At 45.9% G+C, this 20,204-nt stretch overlaps 1 protein-coding gene across 10 annotated transcripts in view; it reads left to right on the top strand.

Moving 5' to 3' along the window:
• Positions 1 to 11,011: 11,011 nt before the first annotated feature.
• LOC140918468 (uncharacterized) overlaps positions 11,012 to 20,204 on the top strand; it is an 80,704-nt gene continuing 71,511 nt past the window's right edge. For 6 of the 10 annotated variants that reach the window (XM_073362932.1, XM_073362938.1, XM_073362942.1 and 3 more), the window contains exon 1: positions 11,027 to 11,253. The gene's annotated coding sequence lies outside the window, so the exon portion shown is untranslated. Of the gene's footprint in view, positions 11,254 to 14,419; positions 15,125 to 20,204 lie in introns of those variants that run through there. The other 4 variants (XM_073362940.1, XM_073362937.1, XM_073362944.1 and 1 more) reach the window with 3 other exon arrangements.

Raw genomic sequence — 20,204 nt, 5'->3', positions numbered from 1 at the left:
CCATTTCTGTGAAAATGGAGTAAATAACATTGTAGAAAACTGCCCTCAGTTTTTCATAGCCCCAGGAGTGGTTCTTTTTCTGCACTGATATGATTTTACTAGTGACAGCTCAGCCTAGAAGTTACACGGTGCAGCTGTTGCTTTATTTGAGGACAGGAGCCCTGTCTGTTTCATTGCCATTGAGGGTGGGGAATGGTGGGGGATATGTATAAATAAACATCCTCTTTGAAAGCCTAGGTTGCTGAATCTGTGAGTGAGAAGGTTTCTGCCTATATACAGAGGTTGGAGAAATTATTACAGAGAGCCATCATGAGGTGAGCAGTGGACATCATGAGGGGAACAGTGGCTGTTGAGCAAATGGACCGGACTAGGTTGTGAGAGGAGTTCAATATCAGAACCCAATCCTATTCCACCTTCAATTAAGGGAACGACAAGAAAATCCACCTAGTTACTCTCAGCTAATAAAAGAGGTCTGAGAGGAGGAGGAGAGGCAGGCAGCTGGTGACGTTTGGGAGATTCAGTCACACCAGACAACTGGCATAGCATCCATGTGAACAACCAAGGCACTGACGGTGAATCCCCAAGAGGAACTTACCCAACGATTGCAGGTCCAGACACAGAAGATGGCTGAACTAGAGAATACCATTGATCCAGCAAAGATTTAGGGTGCAAGGAACCCCCTAACTGCATCGGTGCGGCCCGAATGTCGGCCCCTCCAAGGCCGCTCACTGTTACTGACCGGCCCCGACGGGGTGGGGTGCCATGCAATATAGTCACCTCTGCTCCTGTGTCCACAAGGGCCATTACTCATTGTTGCCCCCCGCTAGGCCAGTAGATCTCTACTGGGACATAAGGGTGGTGGTCCCCCACTACATAGCGCCTTACCTCCAGGGCACGGGGCGAGGGGGACCCACCACCCCGTCAATACTGGGCGGGCAGCTTCCATTCAACATAGTCTGCCAGCTGGGCAGACGGTTGGGGCTGCTGGGGGGTGCCATCTACCTTGTTTTGGGGCCCCCCTGTCGTCAGGGCCCCTACCCTCTCCTTGGTATGCTGTTCCGGCTTAAGCTGTAACCAGCGTTTTAACAGCTCAGTGTTGGTTTTCCCATCCACTTCCCCCAGGGGAATCCCTGCTTTCAGTAGGTCTCTCAGCATAGTATTGCAGCTAACCCTCTCCTTTTGCTTCACATTCACCTGCCGCGGCTTTGTGGTTTTCGTCATACTGTCAATTTCCGTTAATTGCATCATGAGCTGTGCTGCATCCCCCACCGACCCTACGGCCTCCCCAACCATCGGCAGGATCATTGCCTTGAGGTGTGTGTGTGGGTGTTCCGCAGAAGCTGGGTGCAGATGGTACGGGTCAGCTCCACGACATCAGGCCCTTCGAAATGCTCAGCAAAGATGCCGGTGAGCATGCCCAGCTGTCGGAGCTGGCTAACCCCCTCTGGGATGGAGGTCCACTGTTCCAACCCATCATCCATGTCTGAGGGCGAGCTCCAGATGGTTTTGACAGCCATGGTCAACCATGCCATGAGGGAGGGATATGGATAATCCGCCTCCGAGTTGGCCCCTATCTTGAGACTCCTACGAAGGAGGGGGGGTCTGTGGTGAGTGAGCCCATCCTGCCTAGCTCAGCGGGGGTAAGGGTAATCGCATCTGCTCCATCATCCCACAACCGTAGCAGCCAGGTCAGCAGCGACTCCTTGGGACGCTGCTTGAAACACTGCACAAAATCCTGTATCTCGAAGGATTTATATTCCCGGATAAAATTCCTCCCTACCATTTGATCGTTCTCCCTGTGCGGTCCCTCGTATCGTGTCTCGACAACGGGCCGCAGTTGTGGGTACAGTCGCGCCTTCCCACTGTCCCCCTCCGTGGAGGACTAGTCCTCAATCATCTCCCAAATGTTCCCATCCCAGGTCTCTGGATCCCAGTTGCTTTTGCATACCAGTGCGCGTACGGCAAGGGGATGCACGTCTTGCCGTCCTCCCTTTCGCCACCAGCGGTTTGCAATGTGAGCTGCCATAACCACGCAGCAGTGTGAATCTCACCCACCCACTCCTGTGAAAAACCTCACCTTCTTGGGTTAGTGAGCGGGCCTTGTTTGCTTGCTTCTAATCAGCCTCTAATCTTTCTATCCTCTGGCGCTGAACCAGCAGCACCTCATCCACCGCGTGGAGCGAAGTCAGGAAGACCCATCCCAGGTCCCCCCCGCCCCCCGCTTTTCGCTCCGCGGGTCCTACTTTGTCCAGCCAGAGCTTGGATATCAGTTCCTCCAGCCTAACTGGGGTAACCCCTGGCTTCTGCTCTAACTCCGGCCATGCTGTGGGGACAACCAACCACACCAGCTTGCGAGCCACCAGTGCCCACCGTCCCGTGGAGGGGCACCCGGGGTTGCAGCTCTCTACCTCCCCCTTATCCTTCCTTCCCCAAAGAGGCATCCTTCCGCTGGTATCCTGTTCGTGACGCCAATTGTGCCCGCAAGGGCTGGGGGGAAGGTACCAGCGAAAGGCGGACACTCAGGCCTAAGAATAGTAAACTATGCTTTATTGAAGGAAGGAAGAACTTATGCTCCAATCTGCGCGGGGAGCCCCTAGGACGCGCAGAGGGGCTGCAGGGGACTCTGGCCGTTCGGGACAGCTGACCAGGCAGGACTCCACCAGAGGGGAGTCCTCTGCGGTGCTATATTCTCCGCGCTTATCTCGGGGTTACGTGGGATCAACAGCCAGTTACATTCTTACATGTATAATTTATGCTTATTACATAAACTGACTTGTTTACAGGCAAAAATATGCTGAGCTATGCTACAGTATCTTTTGGCAGGGTCTGTTGGACAAAGTTCATTGAAACTGCCTGCATCCTCCGCTTACATCCAGTCACATACTCAGTCCACCACTTAGCTCCTTGCCAATCTTCCGCAACCTTGCCCCTACAGTCATAGTGCGCCTGGAATTTCGAGAGGAGATCTCTGGGGTAAGACAAGAGGTGGACACTGCTGCCTTAATATGCCCTGACCCTAAAGGGGTCTCTGATGTATCTGGGCTAATAGGGACAAACTCCAGTCTCTTTAAGGTACTCGCAGATTACTGCAGACTGTGAGCAGGGGACCAATACCTGAACACCTTGGTGATCCACATACATTGTGCTGCAGCCTACAGAAAAATTGAGGACACTAAAAAGATGACGTCTGATTCACCGGTGGGAGCACTGAAGTATGTGGGCATGGCCCCCTTCGTGGTGCCTGCAATGACAGAAAAGGAGGTGATTGTCATGAATACCTGCCTAAAAGGCAGAACAGGAACATTAGCAATGGTAGAGCAGCCGGCTGAGGGAGGGCTTCCTGAAGGAGTGCTGGTTCCCAGTGGATTCATAACCATACCTGCTGAAGCCCAGGAAAAGCTGATTATACTGATTGCTAATTAAACAAGCCATGATGTGGTTGTGAAACAAGGGCAGAAGATAGCAGACCTCTTTGAGCCTGAAACCATCATGAGACCCCAGAGTGAAGCTGAAGTTCCGGCAATAGATCCTGCAAAGTTTGACTTTGGAGACTCACCATTGTCTGAGAAGTGAAAGGATCATCTGAGGAAGAAGCTTTGCAAAAGATCCAAGGTATTCTCACTGCATGAGTGGGACGTGGGATGTGCAAAAGGAGTGAAACATCACATCTGGCTACAAGACCCTTCAGGGAGAGATCTAGGAAGATTGCTCTCTCTGAGATTGAAGACGTGTGGCATTATCTTCAAGAGCTGATCCCAAATGGTATCATTACAGAGTCCCGCAGCCCATATGCCTCTCCAGTTGTGGTGGTCTTTAAGAAGAATGGGAAAATCTGGATGTGTATCGACTACTGCACCCTAAACAGGTGCACTGTAGTTGACCAATACAACATGCCTCTGGTACAAGATGCCTTGGACTGTTTGTTGGGGAGCCAGTGGTTCTCGGTGTTGGATCTTCAAAGTTGGATCTACCAGGTCCCTCTGGGAGAAGATAAGGAGAAGACGGCCTTCATTTGTCCATTAGGGTTTTATCAATTTAAGCACATGCCCCAAGGGATTTCTGGAGCACCTGCTACATTTCAACATCTTATGGAGAAAGCTGTGGGAGACATGAATTTACTGTAAGTGTTAGTTTATTTGGATGACCTGATTGTGTTTGGAAGAACCTTGGAGGAGCATGAAGAAAGACTTCTTAAAGTTCTAGATCAGTTGGAAGCCTATGGGTTGAAGCTTTCAATTGACAAATGCCAGTTCTGCAGAACCTCAGTGAAGTATGTGGGTCACATTGTGTCTCAAGAGGGTGTGAGTACTGATCCTGACAAAGTAGATGCCCTCACTACATGGCCATGTCCAAGTAATCACAGAAAACTCAAGACCTTTCATGGATTTAGTGGCTACTACCACAGATTTGTAAAGAACTATGCTACCATTGTAAAACCCCTGAATGATCTTACCCAGTAGTACCAGTCCAGCAAGAACAAATCTATGGTCAAGAATAAGGGGAGGTCCCCAAAGGCTCCTGAGCAGAGACACTATGGCCCTTTAGAACCATTTGGACCATGGTGGGATGAGAGATGTGAAATGGGTTTTTGGGAAATCGTTAATTGTCTAACTCATGCTCCAGTCCTAGTCTTTGCTGACCCAGCAAGCCTTTATCCTGCATACTGATGTCAGTTTGGAGGGTCTGGGAGCAGTCCTATACCAGGAAGTGGAAGGCAGCTGTAAACCTGTAGCCTTTGCCAGCCACAGGCTGTCTGATAGTGAAACTCGCTGCCCCAGCCACAAGCTGGAGTTCTTGGCCTTGAAATGGGTCATCAGTGAGAAATTTCAAGACTACTTGTATGGTGCTCAGTTTCAAGTGTGGACAGAAAACAATCCACTGACTTATTTATGAACAAGTGCTAGGCTGGATGCTACAGGGCAGAGATGCGTGGCCGCCTTGGCAAGCTTTAAGTTCAGCATTCAGTACTGATCAGGGAGAAGCAATGTAGATGCAGATTTACTGTCCTGGCATCTGCAGGCATCGGAAGTTGCTGTGATACCTATGGATGGAGTGAGAGCAATTTGTAGTGTAAGTCGTTGAGAGCCAGAGGCCTATGAAAGCCTTCATGGGTGTGTTGCAGAAGCTCTAGGTCTGCCCCTGAAAGTGTGCCATCTGCCTCAGTGAATTATATTGTGTTGGACCAATCTCCGTTGCCTATGCTCAATGTGGCTGACTGGCAAGAAGTCCAGCTGCAAGATACTTAAATTTGTGATACACTACTTGCCAAAAGGGAGGGGCAAACCCTGCTGCAATTATCCCACCTAACCCTGAGAGTAAAATACTGTTGAGAGAATGGAACAAACTAAAACTGAGTCAGGGACTGCTGCACCAAATTACCACTGACCCTTTACAAAAGCAACGAACGCAACTAGTGCTACCAAAAGAGTACAGAGCCCTGGCCATGAGGGCCCTGCATGATGACTTTGGACATTTAGGAATGGAGAGGACCCTGGAACTTATTCATAATAGGTTCTATTCGTCCCGGAGGGTGGAAGACATTCATAGGAAATGTGAGACATGCACTCAATGTGTTCAACAGAAAACTCTGCCCACTAGAGCTGCATATCTGAAGAATATCACCAGCAACAAACATTTGGAGCTGATATGCATTGACTTCTTGTCTTTAGAAGTGGACAAGAGGAACGTTGGGAACATTTTAGTAGTGACTGACCATTTTACATGGTATGCCCAGGCATATCCCACACGTGACCAGAGGGCCACCGCCATCACTCGAGTGCTGTGGGAGAAATACTGTTCAGTGTATGGGTTCTCAGCTCAGATACACTCCGACCAGGGGTGGGACTTTGAGAGTCACCTTCTGAAGGAGGTGCGGAGGATAGCAGGAATTTAAAAGTCTAGAACAATGCCTTATCATCTGCAAGATGATCCTCAGCCAGAGAGGTTTCTTCGAACTCTGTTAGATATGTTGGGGACTTTACAGCTAGAGCAGAAGGCAACCTGGAGCCAGCATGTTGCGTTTTTGGTGCATGCCTACAACACCACAAAGAACCATGCTACGGGAATCACCCCATATCTCTTGATGTTTGGGCGAGAACCAAGATTACCCATAGACTTGTGTTTTGGCATATCAGAGGATGGAGATAGCCATGAGACTCATCAGCAGTATGTATCCCAACTAAGAGAAAAGCTACGGGATACTTATCGCTTAGCTATGTCTGCAGCTTGGAAAAACTCAGACCGTAACAAGCATCGGTATGATGCTAGGGTGTGTTCACAGGAGCTCCATCCAGGGGATAGAGTTCTGCTACAAAATTTGGGTATTGCTGGCAAACTCAAGATAGCCATCAGATGGAAAGCAATACCTTACCAGGGGGTGAAAAAACTGGGAGATCTGCTGGTCTACAAGATTAATCCTGAAGTAGGGTCAGGGCAAATACAGACTGTACATAGTCCCTGTGGGGGAGTTGGTAGACCCCCCTTATGAAGTGGACCACAACATGGCAACTGGGCAGAACAAACATGTTAGACCAAAGCCACCATCCAACATGGACAGTGGGCCCTCTGTGGCTAATCCCTACTCAGCACATCTGAAAGTGAGTCTGAGGAGGAAGACACTACCATGGTGTATCCTTGAATGGAAATGAGATTTCAGTCTCAATCAGCTGAACTGAGGGAGAGCACCACTTCTTCAGCCCTAAAACCTAACCCTAAGGTGTCCCTAAGGTGTCCTGGATGCCTTGGGTCTTCCACTATTAGACTCAGAGATGCAGGGGCCTATGCCAGTAGTCGAGGGATCCTCAAAGGAACCCTCACCATCCCTTGCCCAAGAAGATGTCCTCCCTGCCTCTGCAATGCCCAGTCTCAATAGGCGGGACAGGGTTATAAGGCCAGTAAGCCGGTTAACTTATGATGCACCTGGGATGGCAAGTGAAGAACCAATACACTTAGTTCACAGGCTTGTGTAAGCCATAGTAGGTTTCCTGAGGCCCTTTGGGGGGAACTAATGAATTTGGTATAATATGGAGTGTGATTTGTCCGGACGACAAATTCATGGCTGCGGGGAGGATGTAAGCAGAGTCTGAACGAGCTCTCCCCTGACATCTAGTGGTGAGCTATGGAAAAAACTTCAGAAGCTGATCTCGTTTGCATGGACACACCCACCCTGCCTAGGTGCTCAGCATGATGGGATTGCTTGCCCAAATGATCACTTGTAGCTGGTGTTGGATCCCCAGTCTCCTTGTTATTGGGGCAGGAGTAATAAAGGGTTATCCTTGTTGTGTGAACCAAGGGCAGCAGAACTATACCTGGCATATCCCGATGGAGGGACTCACCCTCAATGCAACGGCACTTGCTAGGCAGGGAACATAGGTTCCAAAGCCCAGTGAGTTGAGAGAGGGTGGGGATGGGTACTTGTACCTAGTGGTGTGGGCCCCAGGCACTATTTGACCCATCCCATCTCCATGGTATAATCAAAGAGCACATTTAGATTTAATTGAGAGTCTTGTCGCATGCTGCAAAGCTGAAATCACTGATACCTAGGTCTCAGTATTAGACCTACTTTGGGACAGTGTCTCAAGAGATTGCGCAGTGTGCACCAACAGTGAGGCTGTCTCCATTAACAGCTGAAAGCTGTGTTAAGTGGTGGGGGGCCCTGAAACCATCTTGGTGAGTAGCCATCCAGGCAGCTGGCAGAGAGCCGTGGCAAGCGGCCAGTGGGGAGGCTGGTGGGGAAGACCAGAGCAGTGCCCTGCAGAGGCTTGGCTGTTGGGGTGACAAGTGAGTCCCTGAGCAGTGGAGCGTGTAAGGTGCCTCCTTACTCTCCCCCCCCTCCACACAGGGTGGGAGGTGAACTCTTCAGTTGAACCTCTGAACTCTGGGGCTGCACTGGCCAAGAACCGCAACCGTGAGTGTGGTACAGAGAAGGGACAGGCACGTCAAAGGGACTTTTGGGCTGCTGGACTTAAGATCCTGAGGGGAAAAGAACACTGCTCAACTTACTTGGGGGTGGATCTTTTGCTCATGGTTTGTGTTTATGAACCCTAGTTGCAGTGTTTTCCCAAATTAATGCTGAGTTACTTCCCTCCTTTTATTAAAAGCTTTTGCTTTACTCAGATGCTGTGCTTGTGAGAGGGGAAGTATTGCCTCTTAGAGGCGCCCATGGGGTGGTGTGTAATTGTCCCAGGTCACTGGGTGGGGGCTCAAGCCGGTTTTGTGTTGTATTGTTGAAACGGAACCCCTAGATACTGAACCCGGCCCTTGTTGCTGCTGGCTCCACCTGGCAGAAGGGTTACATGAGTACAACAGTCACCACTATTCCCTTCTTTGTCTAGGTGCTGGAAGTACAGGTGCTGGGGGTGCTACCTCACCCCCTGGCTTGAAGTAGTAATAACAACCCAAATATATGGTTCCCACCTAGAGCACCCCCATTATAAAAATTGTTCCAGCACCACTGCATATGTGGACAAGCTATTCTTTGCCACAGTTCAGCTGAACCTATCAAGCACCATTACTGTCTTGTAAAATCAAAATGGGCTTTCTCAAGTCATTCAGTAAGAGGCCCCTTCCCTGTTAGTACTGACCCTGTGCTCCAGGATAGTGGTAGTAGCTCTATACAACTGGAGATACCAACTTTATCCACTTGTATCCATTTGCACAGAACTTTTCAGCTATATTTGTTGATGCACTTTACAAAGGTAGGTAAGGCTCATACCTATTTTACTGATGGGGAAACTGAAAGATGGAAACATTGCCCAAGCTCATTTTGATTTTACATTTTAGCACTGTGCCATGTCATTGGGTCAGCACTGAATAGTGCTACCTCCTGACATCAACTTCCCCTTCTGCATCATTTGAATTGTCTGTGGAGGTCTGCAGTCCAGTTGCTGACACAGCAAGCCCCTGCTTAAGTTGTGAGCACTAAGGAGACTGCCACCTAAAGTGATGTGTCTGCAGAAACCCCAAATGAACAAGACTACACAGTGTTATTAGAGCATCATGTATGCAGTCAGACAGATTACATCTTTACATAAAATGTTAGTGTCACCAGATGAAACATTCCCTCCCCTTTTCTAGTACCTTTTGCTATGCCTCAAGAGTATCAGAAGATCAGCCTCTCCAGTGAGCTTGGCATCCTTTCTCTTTTCTCCACTGCAGCATTGCCTTCCCATCCAAGGACATAACAGGTGTGATTCTCCACTGCTTTGCACTTTGTGTTGCCATTTGGACATGCCAAGTGAGTATGAAACACTACCAATCTGAACTGGCAGTGTTGTACACTCACTTTACATAGGTGTAAATGACAATACAAGTCAGTGGAGAGACCCTGAACAATTTTGTATTGTGTAGCATGAGCGTCTGCAGGTGGAAGCCATAGTACACAGATCTTACTTTCCTCGGGCAACATTTCTTATGGCATCTGTGATTCTGATCAGGTCTTTTATGAACTCTCTCCTTTTAAGCCCCTTGTCCAAACCCACTTCTCTATCCACTATAGACACATTTAGCTTCCCATGTGATGGCATATTCATCTTATCCTTTCCCTTGTGCTTCCCCACCACTCACCCCTGCAATGTTGTCAGCTCCTCCTCATGTTCTCCTCTTGACAGGAGGCCCTGATTCTGCAAAGACTTGCTTGTCATGCTTAGCTTTAAGCATGTGAGAAGTCCTGTGTAAAGTTAAGAGTTTGAGGCTTTTTAGAATTGGGGCCCTAGACTGTAATCTCTTCAGGACAGGGAATGGATTTTGATTTGTTCTGTGCAGTGGCATGCACTTCTATGGTCCTATAGTAATAATAAATAAAATAGCAGTAATAATTAGTAATAATAATTAACTGCTACATCTATAGCTAACTGTAACTACTCTGTTAATAATCAGATTGGGAGCCATGGGAGATAACAGGGGCACAGTGGCATCAATTAGTGTGTGTATTATACATAAACACTACAAGGAGTCCGGTGGCACCTTAAAGACTAACAGATTTATTTGGGCATAAGCTTTCGTGGTTAAAAAAACACTTCTTCAGATGCATGGAGTGAAAATTACAGATGCAAGCATTATATACCTCACAAGTGGAGAACCATTGTTGACAGGGCCAATTCGATCAGGGTGGATGTAGTCCACTCCCAATAATTGATGAGGAGGTGTCAATTCCAGGAGAGGCAAAGCTGTTTTTGTAGTGAGCCAGCCACTCCCAGTCCCTATTCAAGCCCAAATTAATGGTGTTAAATTTGCAAATGAATTTTAGTTCTGAAGTTTCTCTTTGAAGTCTGTTTCTGAAGTTTTTTGTTCAAGTATAGCTACTTTTAAATCTGTTATAGAATATCCAGGAAGATTGAAGTGTTCTCCTACTGGCTTTTGTATGTTACTATTTATATTATACATTTCACTTTTGTAGCTATGTTCTTGATGGTATAGGGTCCTGTGTCCATTGATGAGGGAATGCTGCCCTTAGCAGACCCAATGGTAAGCAGTGTTGTCTAGAGGTTAGAAGAAAGTGGGGTGGGGAAACTGATAGTCAGGGCTCCTGGGTTCTAGTCCTCTGCCACTGACTCACTTTGTTACCTGGAGCAAGATGTTTAAGGTCTCAGCTTCCCCATCTGCAAAATTGGGTAATAATAGATTGCTGACAGAACTGGCTGGTGCTTGTAAAATGCTGTTATCTGAAACCATCAGGTGTTGTGTAAGGGCAAGGTATCATTGCCTGCCCTGAACCCGAGCACTTCCCCCCAAATTAGACAGCAAGCCCCAGGCGTTGCAGCAGGAAAGGTGTACTGGTGGGGGGAAGGGTGTGTGCCTGCATGCATCCGCTTTACGCCCATCTCTCACTATGAGACACCAGGAGGGGAAGGACAGATTACCCCAGAGCTGCCCACGGAAGGGCTTCTTGCACCTCCATCTGCTGGATGTAGCACTGGCCCCAGGCCAGCGGCTGGGTTAGCGAGCCCCGCGTTTCTGGCGTGGGAACGGTGGAAGAACCTCGCAGAAGCGCTGTCCCTGAAAGCGTTAAAGCTGCGCCCCTCCCCTCGCAGTAAAACCTCCTCCAGGGACCTTCCCAGCAGCCTTTGCTGGCTCTCCCCACAACCAAACAAAGAGCGCAGGAGCTTTCAAACTGCTGCAGCCCCACGCCGAGTTGGATACTGGAGAAGGGGCAGTGGGGGCCTCGCTAGCGGAGCCCAGCCGGGCTGGCCGCGGCTCCGGGGGGGCCGGCTCGTTCCTACTCGCCGTGCGCAGAGACGGGGGGCCGGACGCATGGTGCGTGCGCTTCCGTGTTCTAACGGGGCGTGGCGGGGGGCTGGGGTGATGGGGGGCGCGTCTCCAAGGCACCGGCATTGGGTAGGGAGCTGTCTGCCTCGCTGGCTGCGCCTGGGGCTGTGTCTTCGAACGGCGGGATTCCTGCGCGCTGGCTGGGGTCGCTGGCTCCGGTCCCTGTAGTCCCGGGTGTCTCCTGAGAGCGGTGTGGTGGCTATACGTGGGGGGTCCCTGCTGCTGCCCTGGTTGTAGATATCTGAGGGTCGGGTTCCTGCGAGCCGTGACATGCCCCGCTTCACGTAGGGAGTCAGTGTCAGCGCGGGGTCAGAAATCAGAGGGGCAGTGTGGAGGACAGGGGGAGCGGGAGGTGCGGTTTGCTAATTCAGCCTCTGTGGCTTCGTGCCCATCACTTTATCTCTCTGTCTCGCTTGTCCTAGCCATAAAATGTAGGCAACAATACTGACTGCTACCTTCTTTACAGAGGGGGACAGGGAGTGGTGCTGTTAAGATTTATCAGTGCACAGTCAACCTGTGGAACTCCTTGCCAGGGGATGTTCTGAAGGCAAAAACTATAACTGAATTAAAAAAGAATTAGATAAATTCATGGAGGATATTGGATAACACAGAAAGTTTGTGCAGACTTCTCTTTGGGCTTGGATGTTTTCCATTTTGTTAGCTCTTTGTCTCCACAGTATGACTTGACTAAAAGCACAGCAAAGTGGAGAACTGTGCTAAAGAATTGCCAGTGCCAGACCGGAGGATATTGGAGGATCAATGGCTATTAGCTAAAATGGTGAAGGATGCTACCCCATGCTCTGGGTGTCCCCCCTATCCATTCCCTGCATCTGGGATGGGTCACTTGATGATTGCCCTGTTCTGGTCATTCCCTTTGAAGCATCTGGTATTGGCCACTGTCAGGAGACAGGATACTGGGCTAGATGGACTACTGGTCTGACCCAGTGTGGCGGTTCTTATGTTCTTAATGTTTATAGAGTGCCACAGAAGCGTGAACTATGACTGTGTCATGTGACCAGGTGCTCTGTTTTTATGTCTATCTTTTTAGTTAGAGGATACCCCATCACTGTGGCATGGAGATGCTTATAGAGAAGGGTCTCCTAAAACTATAAAGTACCTAGATAATCAGCTAGTGCTTCAATTGTACCGCATGCTGAAGCACTCAAGTTTGATTGTTTATTTTATTATGAAGTGGATGGTGGAAAGATGCACTTGCCCAATACATGGCTTTGTTCTATTGGACTATGCAGCACCATGCCTATTGCACAAAGATTGCATCCTGGTGCCATCTCATCATATAGCATCTCATTGCTGATGGTTTCCATTCACTGCAGGCACTTTAGGCCCTGTGTTTTGTTTTTGTTTTTTTTAAATTAAGATCAGAGGTGTGTGACTCTCTCCACATGTGCTAATGGGGTGAGATGGGCATTTGGCTTTATGGGATGCAATCGCCTGTCATGTTAGCAGTAAACAAACTGCAAGGTGGGGAAGATTTTACCTATGTGCTGTGGAAGCTGGAAACCTTTCATCTTAATTGCATGTGTCATAATGGGACCAAATTGTCACTGAAGGGAACTGAGATGGGCCCCTATTTGCAATGACTGCACACCTGGGCGTTAAGCACATAGGTCTGAAACTGTAGACAAGAGTTTTTTCTTGGTTTCCCTCTCCCCTCATTGTACCCTTCCGACACTGTCAACTTGGTGAAAAATCAGAATTTACCTAGAAGTTGTAACATCTTTTTAACTGTAGACTCTGATCCCTGGATTTTTATCCACCTATATCATCATGGTTTAAAACTGATCCTTGCAACACAGTCTTGCTGCTAGTTCAAAAACAAACAAACCTCTAACTTCTAGTACTGTACATGGGTGAGAGTGCATCAGCACCAGTTTGTTTGTTTAGGATCTGGGCTTTAAAATGGTTTTTCAGTGACCTTTATAAAGCATGCCCTGCCTCTGTAGGAATATGCTTGCTGAATATTAAACCTCCTGATCCCAACACAAGGAACAAGCATTACATTTTTTTAGACCTTTGCAGGACACACAATAAGTCAGAGGTGTGGGGGGGGGGGGGGGTTTATTTTTAAATTCTCCAAGCTGCTTCAGAACCACATACAGATGGGGGAAATTAGGAGGCTTAAAGCTATAGTAGCATTTTTAAGCTAGGTCAATAGTAGGTAGTCAGTCTTCCTAGGGCACTTTTTGGGTTTGCCTTGGTCAGACAGACAGACATGGTGGATTTGCTGGATTGCTGGGCCTTTTGGCCCACAACCTCTTGTGTCTCAGGATATCAACTTCTTTTGGCAGGAATTTTGCTTTCTTTCTGACCTGTGATGTTAGATGGCCTAACTTTAAGATCAGTGGTTCTTACTGAGCAAATAAAGTTTCTCACAGTTGTGTAAAAGCATACAAGGTAAAGATCATAACCTTTTTTCTGTAGGCTCAAGATGTTTTACACTTTCTGTTTACAGAGTAGCAGCCGTGTTAGTCTGTATTCGCAAAAAGAAAAGGAGTTCTTGTGGCACCTTAGAGACTAACCAATTTATTTGAGCATAAGCTTTCGTGAGCTACAGCTCACTTCATCGGATGCATAAAGTGGAAAGTACAGTGAGGAGATTTTATGCATACACACAGACCATGAAAAAATATACATTGTAAGGAGAGTGATCATTTAAGATGAGCTATTACCAGCAGGAGAGTGGGGTGGGGGGAGAGAAAACCTTTTGAAGTGATAATCAACGTGGGCCATTTCCAGCACATTTCCAGGAGTTAACAAGCAACAGTCTGAGGAACAGTGGGGGGGGAGGAATAAACAAGGGGAAATAGTTTCACTTAGTATAATGACTCAACCTCTCCCAGTCTCTATTCAAGCCTAAGTTAATTGTATCCAATTTGCAAATGAATTCCAATTCAGCAGTCTCTTGTTGGAGTCTGTTTTCGAAGTTTTTTTGTTGAAGGATAGTCACTTTGAGATCAGAAATCGAGTGTCCAGAGAGATTGAAGTATCTTAAAAAGAAAAGGAGTACTTGTGGCACCTTAGAGACTAACCAATTTATCCGATGAAGTGAGCTATAGCTCACGAAAGCTCATGCTCAAATAAATTGGTTAGTCTCTAAGGTGCCACAAGTACTCCTTTTCTTTTTGTGAATACAGACTAACACGGCTGTTACTTCAGGTTTCAGAGTATCTTAATGCTTTTTAAAAAAAAAACTATTTTAGCCAAACTTCTGTGAAATAGGGAAGTACTATCCTCCATTGTACAGACTGTGCAAGTGAAGCACGGAGAGATTGACTTGTGTAGACATAGATCTTGCTGGGCATGAGTAAACTTGCATATAGTTTGATTTGAGTACAAGATTGTAAATAAGGTGTGACAGACTGTGTGCTGGAGGTTGTGTTTTCAGTCTAGTTGAGATAAGTGGGAACAGTGTGAATTGATAAACATGAAATGTAGATAAGGTGAAAACATAAGTTATTGGTCCTTACATGATGTGCAAAGCGATTGGTCCTTACATGATCCATACGATGTCCAAACCAATTAGATTAAAAAAGTAGAGATGTTAGTAGCTAGGAAAAAAGTATATAAACTGTGTAGTGTGGGGTCTAATTTGGAATTGTGGCATCACCAGGTGATGCCACACGAAAGCTCATGCTCAAATAAATTGGTTAGTCTCTAAGGTGCCACAAGTACTCCTTTTCTTTATGCCTAATAAAGTAACCTTAGTGATGATCTGGAGTCAAGCTGAGTGTTTGGATCCCAGAGAACTGGATGGAGCATTCTCCCAGAACTGTGTGAAGGTGTTCTGGATTAGCCAAGTGGAAAAGATTTCGGAGGGAATCCCAACAACTTCTCAAAGGTGAGAGAGACTGTAGCAGAGTCAGGAATGGAACCTATCCTTCTTCCAAGTATTGTGCCTTAGCCAGAAGTCTGTTCTTCTTCTGACATACTGAAGGCTGACAGAAAAGTGACATTGTTTGCATCCGATGAAGTGAGCTGTAGCTCACAAAAGCTCATGCTCAAATAAACTGGTTAGTCTCTAAGGTGCCACAAGTACTCCTTTTCTTTTTGCGAATACAGACTAACACGGCTGTTACTCTGAAACCTGTCATTGTTTGTTATGATGCTCTCCCTTAGCAGAGAGTGAGCCAGCATGGCTCAGATAAGAGCACCATCTTCATTCAACCAGCCAACTGCTCTTGTAACAAACCTGCTCCTAGGCCTTTTCCTAAAGCAGCTGAATAACTAATTCTGCAGAGAAAATCAGGACTCTGTAACACAGAATGTTTGCACAGACTTCTCTTTGGGCTTGGATGTTTTCCATTTTGTTAGCTCTTTGTCTCCACAGTATAACTTGACTAAAAGCACAGCGAAGTGGAGAACTGTGCTAAAGAATTGCCAGTGCCAGACTACCAAACCCAGAAAGGACTTCATCTCTGTTCTATAAAGTCTGTATTTGCAAATGTTCTTGATGAGCTTGGTCTGTTTTTCATCTACAGTTTAACCAAGATTTGGTTTAGGACATTGTGACACTGACAGGTCAGCTCAAGCCAAAGCCATAGGGCAATTCACTTGTGTATGAATATCAAAGAAATGTTAAGTGTAATAATATGCATAGACTAATTCACTCATGTTAATTGAGATCAAAGGAGATGTTAATTGTATTGTTTTCACCTATCTATATCCTATTGTTTGCTATCATATTACATATACACTACATATATCCTGTAATTAGATAATCCTAGATCAGAGTGTGTGTTTGTGAACATCAGAAGGTATTTGACCTATAGACATCATGAAAGCTAATGAACAATTGTTGTTTGCTGTTAAAAACATTTGTATTTATGTATAATCCTGTAATTAAAATTACTCCTCAAAGAAATCTTGTGCAACGTTAATGAAGGACTTAATGGCTGTACCAGGAAATGCTAATTTCAAAGCAAGGAGCCAGGTAGTAGGTAAAAACACTTCTCAGATTATCTGCAGAAAGAAGATAGAAGTACTGATTCAAAGAAATGTTTTCATCTCTGACTATTTGGACTCTTACAGGGAAGATACCAAGTGCAAAGTGGAGATCCCCTGAAACAGCTGGGTTTCCTGAAAATATTTTTGGGAAACTGGCAGTTTATTACATCAACTGCTATCATTTACACTTACAAACTTAGACTCACCTGTTAAAAGAAAAGGAGGACTTGTGGCACCTTTGAGACTAACAAATTAATTTGAGCATAAGCTTTCGTGAGCTACAGCTCACTTCATCGGAAGCATCCTGAGCCTGTGCACCTTTCCCTGAAACAGCATCAAGCAGCTTGCTGGATCTTTTTGATTTCTTTCTCCAGATACAGTACTTAATGTTTTCCAATCAGTCGGTACTCATTCATCTGAGTAGGGAAGGAAATAGGCTTCTAGGATGGAGGCTGGCACAACTGATTAAGAGAGCTTTAAACTAGGAATTTGGGGGAGATGGTTGGGAGATATCCAAGTAATCTCCACGCCGGATTTTAGCATTGAGAGGGAAGAAAACAAAGTAAGAAAGGATACAGCCGTGGGTAAGAGAATGGATATAAGGAGGAAGGGCAGTGTGGATACCAGTCTAATAGGTCATACTGGCCTAATCAGGTACAGAATATGAGCGAGGCCAAACAGCAAAAATTAAGATGTTTGTACACCAATGCAAGGAGCCTAGGTAACAAAATGGAGGAACTAGAGCCACTGGTGCGGGAAGTGAAACCAGATATTATAGGGTTAACAGAAACATGGTGGAATAGTTGTCTTGACTGGACTGTGGGTATTGAAGGATATGTCCTGTTTAGGAAAGACAGAAACAAAGGTAAAGGTGGTGGAGTAGCATTGTAAATCAATGATGAGATAGAATGTAAAGAAATAAGAAGCGGTGGAATGGATAAGACAGAGTCCGTCTGGGCAAAAATTATATTGGGGAAGAAAACTACTAGAGCCTCCCCTGGGATAGTGCTTGGGGTGTGCTATAGACCGCTGGGATCTAATTTGGATATGGATAGAGCCCTCTTTAATGTTTTTAATGAAGTAAATACTAATGGAAACTGCGTGATCATGGGAGACTTTAACTTCCCAGATATAGACTGGAGGACGAGTGCTAGTAATAATATTAGGGCTCAGATTTTCCTAGATGCGATAGCTGATGGATTCCTTCATCAAGTAGTTGCTGAACCGACTAGAGGGGATGCCATTTTAGATTAGGTTTTGATGAGTAGTGAGGACCTCATAGAAGAAATGGTTGTAGGGGACAATTTTGGTTCAAGTGATCATGAGCTAATTCAGTTCAAACTGAATGGAAGGATTAACAAAAATAAATCTGCAGCTAGGGTTTTTGATTTCAAAAGGGCTGACTTTCAAAAATTAAGGAAATTAGTTAGGGAAGTGGATTGGACTGAAGAATTTATGGATCTAAAGGCAGAGGAGGCCTGGGATTACTTTAAATCAAAGCTGCAGTAGCTATCGGAAGCTCGCATCCCAAGAAAGGGGAAAAAATTCATAGGCAGGAGTTGTAGACCAAGCTGGATGAGGAAGCATCTCAGAGAGGTGATTAAGAAAAAGCAGAAAGCCTACAAGGAGTAGAAGAGGGGAGGGATCAACAAGGAAAGCTACCTTATTGAGGTCAGAACATGTAGGGATAAAGTGAGACAGGCTAAAAGTCAAGTAGAGTTGGACCTTGCAAAGGGAATTAAAACCAATAGTAAAAGGTTCTATAGCCATATAAATAAGAAGAAAACAAAGAAAGAAGAAGTGGGACCGCTAAATACTGAGGATGGAGTGGAGGTCAAGGATAATCTAGGCATGGCTCAATATCTAAACAAATACTTTGCCTCAATCTTTAATAAGGCTAAAGAGGATCTTAGGGATAATGGTAGCATGACAAATGGGAATGAGGACATGGAGGTAGATATTACCGTATCTGAGGTAGAAGCGAAACTCAAACAGCTTAATGGGCCTAAATGGGGGGGCCCAGATAATCTTCATCCAAGAATATTAAAGGAATTGGCACCCGAAATTGCAAGCCCATGAGCAAGAATTTTTAATGAATCTGTAAACTCAGGGGTTGTACCGTATGATTGGAGAATTGCTAACATAGTTCCTATTTTTAAGAAAGGGAAAAAAAAGTGATCCGGGTAACTACAGGCCTGTTAGTTTGACATCTGTAGCGTGCAAGGTCTTGGAAAAAATTTTGAAGGAGAAAGTAGTTAAGGACATTGAGGTCAATGGTAAATGGGACAAAATACAACATGGTTTTACAAAAGGTATGTCGTGCCAAACCAACCTGATCTCCTTCTTTGAGAAAGTAACAGATTTTTTTAGACAAAGGAAACGCAGTGGATCTAATTTACCTAGATTTCAATAAGGTGTTTGATACCGTGCCACATGGGGAATTATTAGTTAAATTGGAAAAGATGGGGATCAATATGAAGATTGAAAGGTGGATAAGGAACTGGTTAAGGGGAGACTACAACGGGTCCTACTGTCAGGCTGGAGGGAGGTTACCACTGGAGTTCCTCAAGGATCAGTTTTGGGACCAATCTTATTTAATCTTTTTATTACTGACCTCGGCACAAAAAGTAGGAGTGTGCTAATAAAGTTTGCGGATGATACAAAGCTTGGAGGTATTGCCAATGTAGAGAAGGACCGGGATATCATATAGGAGGATTTAGATGACCTTGTAGACTGGAGTAATAGTAATAAGATGAAATTTAATAGTGAGAAGTGTAAGGTTATGGATTTAGGGATTAATAACAAGAATTTTAGTTATAAGCTGGGTACGCCTCAATTAGAAGTAACGGAGGAGGAGAAGGACCTTGGAGTATTGGTTGATCATAGGATGACTATGAGCCCCCAATGTGATATGGCTGGAAAAAAGCTAATGCGGTCTTGAGATGCATCAGGAGAGGTATTTCCAGTAGGGATAAGGAGGTTTTAGTACCGTTCTACAAGGCACTGGTGAGACCTCACCTGGAATACTGTGTGCAGTTCTAGTCTCCCATATTTAAGAAGGATGAATCCAAACTGGAACAGGTACAGAGAAGGGTTACTAGGATGATCCGAGGAATGGAAAACCTGTCTTATGAAAGGAGAATCAAGGAGCTTGGCTTGTTTAGCCTAACTAAAAGAAGGTTGAGGGGAGATATGATTGCTCTCTATAAATATATCAGAGGGATAAATACCGGAGAGGGAGAGGAATTATTTAAGCTCAGTACCAATGTGGACACAAGAACAAATGGATATAAACTGGCCACCAGGAAGTTTAGACTTGAAATTAGATGAAGGTTTCTAACCATCAGAGGAGTGAAGTTTTGGAATAGCCTTCCAAGGGAAGCAGTGGGGGCAAAAGATCTATCTGGCTTTAAGATTAAACTTGATAAGTTTATGGAGGAGATGGTATGATGGGATAACATGATTTTGGTAATTAAATATTCATGGTAAATAGGCCTATGGCCTGTGATGGGATGTTAGATGGGGTGGGATCTGAGTTACCCAGGAAAGAATTTTCTGTAGTATCTGGCAGGTGAATCTTGTCCATATGCTCAGGGTGTAGCTGATCATCATATTTGGGGTCAGGAAGGAATTTTCCTCCAGGGCAGATTGGAAGAGGCCCTGGAGGTTTTTCACCTTCCTCTGTAGCATGGGACACAGGTCACTTGCTGGAGGATTCTCTGCCCCTTGAAGTCTATAAACCACGATTTGAGGACTTCAATAGCGCAGACATAGGTGAGAGATTTTTCACAGGGGTGGGTGGGTGAAATTCTGTGGCCTGCATTGTGTAGGAGGTCGGACTAGATGATCATAATGGTCCCTTCTGACCTTAATATCTATGAATCTACAGTCAGTACTGTAGATGAAAACATCATCCAGGTAAACTGCTAGGAAATCCCCATACCCTTAAAGACTGTGTCCAGCAGCCTCTGAAA

This window comes from Lepidochelys kempii, chromosome 10 (genome assembly GCF_965140265.1).
Source record: "Lepidochelys kempii isolate rLepKem1 chromosome 10, rLepKem1.hap2, whole genome shotgun sequence".
NCBI classification, from domain to species: domain Eukaryota; kingdom Metazoa; phylum Chordata; order Testudines; family Cheloniidae; genus Lepidochelys; species Lepidochelys kempii.
The sequence above is the reverse complement of the archived record's forward strand: the minus strand, read 5'-3'. Positions and strand labels throughout refer to the sequence as shown.